The sequence below is a fragment of the Polyodon spathula genome, chromosome 8 (assembly GCF_017654505.1).
Source record: "Polyodon spathula isolate WHYD16114869_AA chromosome 8, ASM1765450v1, whole genome shotgun sequence".
NCBI classification, from domain to species: domain Eukaryota; kingdom Metazoa; phylum Chordata; class Actinopteri; order Acipenseriformes; family Polyodontidae; genus Polyodon; species Polyodon spathula.
In genome coordinates, this window is record NC_054541.1 from 30,079,817 (window position 1) to 30,088,683 (window position 8,867).

The following is an 8,867-nucleotide window of genomic DNA, read 5'->3' on the forward strand; positions in this document are numbered from 1 at the left end:
TCTCCTGATCTGTGCCTTTCAACAACTTTGTCCTGGAGTTCTTCTGAGAGCATCTTGGTGCTCATGGTTGAGTCTTTGCTTTGACATGCACAACCCAGCAGAACCTACAGGAACTGCTTAATTTATCCTGAAATCATGTGAATCACTACAATTTAACACAGGTGGAGGCCACTTGACTTGGTGTGTGATTTTGAAGGTGATTGGTTACACCTGAGTTAATTTAGGATGGCTATTACAAGGGGGTGGACACTTATCCAACCAAGCTATTTCAGTTTTTATTTTTAATTAATTATCTACAAATTTCTAGAATATTTTTTTCACTTGGAAGTTGTGGGGTAGGATATGTAGATAAATGAAAAAACATATTGTAGTGATAAAGCAAAGGGTGTGATTATAGATGGTAAATACATCAGGGCTGAGGTGTTGTCAGCACTTTCTACCATCACAAAATGGCAGCGAGGAAAGGACTGTAATTCACAAAATGGTCACCGACAGCACACTACAATTCCCACAATGCAAGGTGCCCAGGGTGGAGTAGCCACACCTGCTCAGAATCAGACGTAATCATCCACTTATAAAAGGGCTGGGTCACAGCACGAAAACAGAGTGCAAGGTGAGTGAGAGACCGAAGTGCTGGTAAGAGATATTGATTTAAAAACAAAAAAAAAGAAAAGAGTTAACACTGTGTATGACTTGGACTGTTTTGATCACCCTTCTGGCGGATTAACCTGGATTGTGTATGAGAACCCGAACTGGGTTTGAACCCTATATTGATTATTGTGTACTGCTCTGGATTGTCCAATAAAAGTACAGGCACCACCCTGTTTAACCAAACAGACAGTCTTGTGGTTACTGTGGACCTAACGGAGGAGTGGAAACAAAGTGAAAATATACTACAGTTGAGTGTTTGTCACTATGTGTGTATATATATATATATCCATCAACGGTTCAAAGCACCTTTGACCATTTTTCCACAGTCCAATTTCTGTGTTCTTGTATTCTTACTGCAACACATTCTTTAAGTCCTGAATAAAAGAGTTGGTAGGTAAGGGGACACAGCCATGAAACCTCTAGGTGTGCAGAGTCATAGCTATGGTACCTCTGGTTAAAAATATTCATTGTGTTGTAAAATGCAACAGTCTCTGGCTTTTGTTTAGCGTCAGTCTCGATGGTCAATGATTTAATTGTTTTGCATCAACACACTCAGGGTGACACCGTCATTCTTCCTGAGAAGAGCATTGTAAATAATAGTAATATATGATGTGTAGAATGACTTTCATCAGTGTTTCAAGCACTCAGCAGGATTATAATATGTTGTTTCACAATGACTTTGAGTTTATTACAAAGCCTAGACTCAATTGTCGGCTATATTGTATTGATTTCAATATGCCACATAATCTGCGGGTCTGGCGGTTGAAGAAGCCAGTGCTTACAACGTATTCATTTTTACGATTCTGCAGCTGAAACACCATATGTATATTTAATTTAAATATTTAGTAACAGTTAAGAACTGACATACACGAGATACACATACGCAGAGATATTTAAATTTGAATTGGAAAAGCCATTCAAAAAGCAGCTATGGCGGTGCTAGTGTTAAAAAACATTATTGAGACTGCTGATGACTTTGAAAACTTGCATAAATAAATACTTGCACAAACTGCAGACTGTGCAAGTACTAATGTATCACAATATACGTTATATAAGTAAAATATATGTTTTATAAGTAAAAACCATAAACGTTCTGTCCCTGATGCAAAGTCTCTCTGGCAGCAGCATGTGGAAATATTTTGCAGAACGCATTTTAAGTCTATTACTGCCCCTTTCCTTCCTCATTTATCAGAACTGATGCTGCTCCCAGTCAAGCTCTCGTAGAGCAAATAGTAACTTCTAACACTAGAGGATCTGACTAATCTCTTCTATGGTGAGGTGATAGGAGGTATCACCCTTCACAGATACAATGGAAGGTTTGGGTACACATTTATTTATTCAGAAAAAGAAAAAAAAAACATATTTTCATGATAATTTGTTCTCAAAAAAGTTTAAATTTGTCAAAGGCTAAATAACTGATGGATCCATGAATAGTCTGTATTCATAAATGCTTTTTTGCTTCCATTAACAGATGCTTGTGGTAGCGGGATGTATTGGAATCAAACCCCAGCCTAGCATGTAAACCATAATGTAGCTTTTTTAGTGTAAAAATCTATTTCCTGTCAAAATAGATAAACCTTATATACTGTGGAGCTGTATTATTTTCAAAGCAATCTAGGAAGAAGGATTTGTCTCTTAACAAAACTGATAATAATCAGTGTTTTAAATTTTTTTATTTTTTTAATCCAGAAATACCACGTAATGAAAGACAAAGAATAACCCAGCTGCAATTTAATTAACAAAATTAAAGATTAAAGATGCCTGGTAAAGATATATGATTAAATATACATGGTATCCCTGGTATGGGTGAAATGTGCGCTTTTCAACTTCACAGCTATTACCTGTGATAAGAGACTCATTCACCTTCATCACTTTATAATTTTGTGTCTGTTTTGCAAAATGAAACATAAATCCAGGAACTATCCTGCAGCAAATGTGTCTATTAATATTTAGCATATGAATGTTAACACATACTGGTTTTGTGAGTTCACAGTTTGATTATTTAGCATCTCCCCCATAGATTGTGTTTGACTAATTGATTGAAGAAGCTGAAATCAGTGTGCTATGGTTATAACACAGCTTTTTGTTAGGATAGAATTCCTTACTTTAGTATTACTAACACTCCAACCCAACTGGTTTGTTTAATAAAGACATGGGTAACACTTTATATCAAGGTGCTGCTCATTAATGTTTTACAAATATATAATAGACACTTAATAACTAATAAAGCATTATATATGGCTTATAACCATGCAATAGCCATAGATGGAATTATGTTTAAACACCTCAAAGTACAACAGGTGGCTAAAAACTGCCCCCTTTATAAAAACATAATTCCATCTATGGCTATTGCATGGTTAAGCATTCCAAAGTAGAATAGGTGGCTAGAAACTGTCCTCTTTCTAAAACTTTAATTGTGTCTATGGCTATTGTATGGTTATAAACCACCTACAATGTTTTCTTAACACTCTATAACATAGATATTAAGTATCTATTATATATTTATAAATATGTATAACACATTAATATAAAGTGTTACCAAGACATGTTTTGTGATAACATACAACGAAAAGTCCAATATAGACCTTGAAGATGACTTCTCTCCAATAGAATACATTTGTTGTAAGTCAACTGAGATAAATGAAGAACAAAAGTTACAAATTTTATCCACGATGTATTGCGGCTTAATACTCAGACACAACAGATTTTTCTTTTAATATTTAAATTACACAAGGATGTAACTTTCAGAAGTAGCAAGCTTAAAACAAAACACATAGCTACAATTGGGATTCTAATGACATAGTTCTAAAACAGCTTTAAAAATATTTAGTAGATATTTAGAAAGGCTGTTGAAAATATCAGTTATATAATCCCAAAGCAGGTTTCTGTTCTGTTATGTGACAAATGCAGAATTAGAAGGCAAAGAATGTGGTAAAGTGACACCAATTTAGTTTAAAATGAGTACAATTTAAAATGCATACCTGGAAATTTGTACATTCAGATATCACCATACTAATTAATTGTACAGAGAAAAAAAAAACGTGTTAGGGGAACCCTGACTGAAAAAAAAACCCTGTTATGTAAGAAAGAAAAAAAAAAAGTCAAATGAACAATGTCAGGTCTCTGTGGCACCTCAAACAAGTGTCAGTAAACATCTCTTCCAACGTGATGTAATATGCTTTAACTGTAATGTAACAAACAAGCCATTAGAGAATAGAATCCCACCTGCACAATGCTTATACACAGTAATATGTGGTCTGAAAGCCACACAACCTATGCACAGTGCAACATCATTAATATGTCTTCTTGCTTGCCGTCACTGAACCCAGCGTCTGACCTGTACAGTTTTATGGGACTAATTGCTTTGCAAACTGGCTTTGCAACAAACATCTCATATGATTTCTCAGCTGGAGACTCTGTAGCTGTACATTTCTAGCAATTTCTATTAGCGTATGAGCCTCCCAAGTGTAAATAATAGCACTTTAAAGTTACCTCAGAGAGGCAGTGGGCATTTAGATCATGCCTGAAGGATATAAGTGACTTTACTCAAATAATAACACTTTTATTTAGTACAATTTTTGTTTTCAGAATTAAGCTGGAGTACAAAAATTCAGTCATTACCAACATGTTATTTAATGGAATGACTCATAACTTCTCTCATGAGTTCCTGGTGCTGTAGCAAGGGGTTATATAGGAAAGCCACATGAAATGCTGAGGAGCTTTTTATTCTATCCTGAAACCAATACATTTTAGCCCGTTAACAATATATTCATACAATATGTTATTTGAAATTCCTATTACTGAGCATGCTAAATAATTTCAGGGCTCCCCCTTTCTTACAATGTAGTCGTGCAGCCATAGGTAAGAGGCTATGCAATTTGTGTTGTACTTTAAAACAAGAACATAAGTACCACCTTATAAACTGTTCCATGTTATAAACTGTTCCAAGTAGTACTGTAAAGAGAAGGATTTCATTCCTTTTATTTGTGCTATAATAATATAGACAGCAAATGCTGATTTTAAAAGACTTTTTTAACCACTTGATAATTCAAAGCAGGTGAAGCATTGCATATTGTGTTTAAATTATTGGTTGTAAATATTTAATTGTTTGGAGACTGCTAGAGAAGAATTTTATTATACCTGCCACATTTAATAGTCCTTGATTTCCTCATAATGATCTTGTACTGGATTAAAAATCACCCAAAGGGAAAAGCTTAATTGGTGTTCTGTGATTTAAATATTGATAAGCTGATTCATTCTGAGGAACAAAGACTAATATTAAGTATGAAAGGAAGGTGATGGTTTTATAATTACTATAGTCTATTTTCAGTTGAAGAGTGGGGTGGAAACTGGTGTCTGTGATTTAAGCTATTTACTTGTGACATTATGTTGCACAAGTCTACTGCCAACCTGGTATGAACTGTTTTCAAGTGGTGGTTTTCTGAAAACACAGCCAATCTAGGAGGCTGTCTCAAAAGGCAGGCTGGTCAATGTGTTGAGGTGTGTGCAGGTCATTGTGTTGAGGTGTGTGCTGGTCAATGTGTTGAGGTGTGTGCAGGTCATTGTGTTGAGGTGTGTGCTGGTCAATGTGTTGAGGTGTGTGCTGGTCAATGTGTTGAGGTGTGTGCTGGTCAATGTGTTGAGGTGTATGCAGGTCATTGTGTTGAGGTGTATGCAGGTCATTGTGTTGAGGTGTGTGCAGGTCAGTGTGTTGAGGTGTGTGCAGGTCATTGTGTTGAGGTGTGTGCTGGTCAATGTGTTGAGGTGTGTGCTGGTCAATGTGTTGAGGTGTGTGCAGGTCATTGTGTTGAGGTGTGTGCAGGTCATTGTGTTGAGGTGTGTGCTGGTCAATGTGTTGAGGTGTGTGCTGGTCAATGTGTTGAGGTGTGTGCAGGTCATTGTGTTGAGGTGTGTGCAGGTCATTGTGTTGAGGTGTGTGCAGGTCATTGTGTTGAGGTGTGTGCAGGTCAATGTGTTGAGGTGTGTGTGCGGGTTCAATGTGTAACCAGGTGTACACAACTCGTACAATGCACTTGTAAGACCTCATCTTGAATATTGTGTGCAGTTCTGGTCACCTCGCTATAAAAAAGGATATTGCTGCTCTAGAAAGAGTGCAAAGAAGAGCGACCAGAATTATTCCTGGGCAGACAGGCTAAAAGAATTGAATCTGTTCAGTCTTGAACAAAGAAGACTACGTGGCGAGAAAGATTCAAGCATTCAAAATTCTAAAAGGTATTGACAGTGTGGACGCAAGGGACTTTTTCAGCCTGAAAGGCTAAAAAAAGGACCAGGGGTCACAAATGGACATTAGAAAAGGGGCATTCAGAACAGAAAATAGGATTCACTTTTGTACACAGAGAATTGTGAGGGTCTGGTCAAGTAATGTGTTGAGGTGTGTGCTGGTCAATGTGTTGATGGTGTGTGCTGGTCAATGTGTTGAGGTGTGTGCAGGTCTGGAATGTTCTTTGTGACACCCTGGGATCCTTCAAGAAGCTGTTGAGGTGTGTGCAGGTCATTGTGTTGAGGTGTGTGCAGGTCATTGTGTTGAGGTGTGTGCAGGTCATTGTGTTGAGGTGTGTGCTGGTCAATGTGTTGAGGTGTGTGCAGGTCATTGTGTTGAGGTGTGTGCAGGTCATTGTGTTGAGGTGTGTGCAGGTCATTGTGTTGAGGTGTGTGCAGGTCAATGTGTTGAGGTGTGTGCAGGTCAATATGTTGAGGTGTGTGCAGGTCAATATGTTGAGGTGTGTGCTAGTCAATGTGTTGAGGTGTGTGCAGGTCAATGTGTTGAGGTATGTGCAGCAGCACAGGCACCTGCTTTCATGCCCATGCCCCTTTTAAAGTTGCCGAGATCTTTTTATAATTGTTCCCAAACACAACACTCACTCAACTGATATACGTCTAACGGATCACATGATATTGCACCGGATCACTTAAATTTACATACATTTCAGACAAAGGGTCAGTGTGGTCTCATTAAATTGAAATGTTGGAGACAGATTAAATACTAGGTTGTAAAATGTAACTTCACAAATTCAAACATAAACCTCAATTTTGCAGTGCTGCAAACATGGATATTTTTTTTTTTAAAAAGCCCTTAACCTTTTATTTAGTTTTCTGTCCTCCTCGTTTTGCCATAATTTATTCAAAATCCACATGGAAATTAAAATACCAGGTGTTTGAAGAAAGTAAAGTTTATACTTAATTTATTTTTAACACACTCAGCATTTTTTTTATCATATATTTTTACATAATGGAATTATGGTATTTATTTAGATTTATTTTAATGTGAACTTTAATATCAATACATTTTAATTTGTTTTTATTCCTGAACTATGTAAATGGGCCTTATTAAAATGTCTCTCTTATAATTAGGAAGACCTTGAATTACTTTTACCAAACACTAATTGCTTGCATTAATTAGGCAAGACATTATATTTTCCTGACATTAATATTCAAGAAATGTTTTGAAGATGTTTTTGAATATTGAATAATCCATACTTGGCATTCCAGTTGAGTTATGCTTTTAATTTTGAATCGCCATCTATCAGCTATGTCTACACCGTGGCGGAACAGTAGCAGGTACAGCAGGTGCAACTGCACTCGGGCTATTGACTTAATTATCCTAACTTTTTTCCCCCAGAGGCTGGTACGAGGCATGTCTTCATGGAAGGTTTTGGGGTACTATTCAGCACAGACATTTGCAGTTATATTCTGTGTGCATGATTCATCCTGCAGTTTAGACGGAAGCTGTTGGGTGGGGCTGCAGGCACCAATATAAACTACAGCAAATGAACATGCCTGTATTTCTGATTTAAAAATGCATTTATGTGTGTATAAATTTATGTATTTATTTTTTAAATAATGTTAAGTTTGCATATGCAGCATAATATTTATTTTTGTAGTTTATTAGTTTTTGGAAAAATTCAGTTCAAAACAACATGCTTATTCTGTCTAGATTAAAAAACAAATAAAGCCTATATTTGTAACTTTAAAAAAGAAAATCTGTTTTCTCTCTACACTTTTGCATTTGTTGGAAGAAATGCATGTCTTTTGTTGAAAATTGCTTTTTGGGCTCATTTCAGCATACTTATTGGATTCTGAAATAATTTTACATAGCATTTTTAGCGAACTGCTGCGATAGCCTAGGAAAACGTGATTTATAAGTCGGGTCTCCTGCATGGGCTAACACATAACAAATAGCTAACAATGCACCCAGCCAATCAAAGCACAGTGGGGGGAGTAAGCTTACAACCAATAAGGATTCAACATTCCCTTTAAGAGCGCCTTTGCGTCTGTGCACCTTGCGTCGGTATTTTGAAACCCCCAAAAAAAGGAAGAAAACAGCACGTTTTTTTTAAAGGTCCAGCAGCCAAAGTGAAGAGGATGACCAAGGCTACACATCTGTTTTGGAGGATTCCAAATGTTCGCTCAATTACAGTAGAAGCATATTTAAAGGTACGGTTATATCTCTGTTCGACAGGGGTTGTGGGGTTGAGCAACGGTGTCTGTAGCCATCGCTTCAGTGGATACCCATCTCAGACTCATCCCGCTGAAACGCCGCTGCCACCTACAAATTAGCGAGCGGAGCTGAGTCATGAGCAGAGCAACAACAGTTTGCATACACATTTGTGATGCAGTTGTTAGCATCACAGATCACACACTACTTGCACGTTGACAGAATAGGTACCCTTACAATTTACATAAAAGTGCCTATTCTGTGTTGGTGCATGTACCTCTGGTCAGCCTGAAACAGTTGGCAGATGTCAGTGATTATTTGTTGTCTATTTTGCTATTGTCTGTTGAGTCGAAATTGCTGCATACATTGTGTGTCAGACAGGCTCTTAAAATACATTTGAATTCTAAATATTTGGGGATGTCTCCTCCTCCTCTGTCTTTGTCTGGCCACGTAGAAATCCAGTACAATCCATATTTCTCTTTTTTTTGTTCTGAATCTCTTTTCTATGCCTGCTTCCCTGGTAGTTTCAGTGTTATTTACAGTGGACCATGTAATTTGCACATAATTTAGACATGGTTTTCACATGTCAATTGAAATGCAAACGCTAACATTATTGATGGTTTGCTAAATTGCTACATTTGTATGTAAATGAGGACACTCCCCTAAAGTTTAGCCCATTTTGAGCGCTAACGCTGACTTGCCAAGTGGGCACTAAAACACAGCTGCTAAATCACACATGTCAGCAAAGTCTGTATGCCCA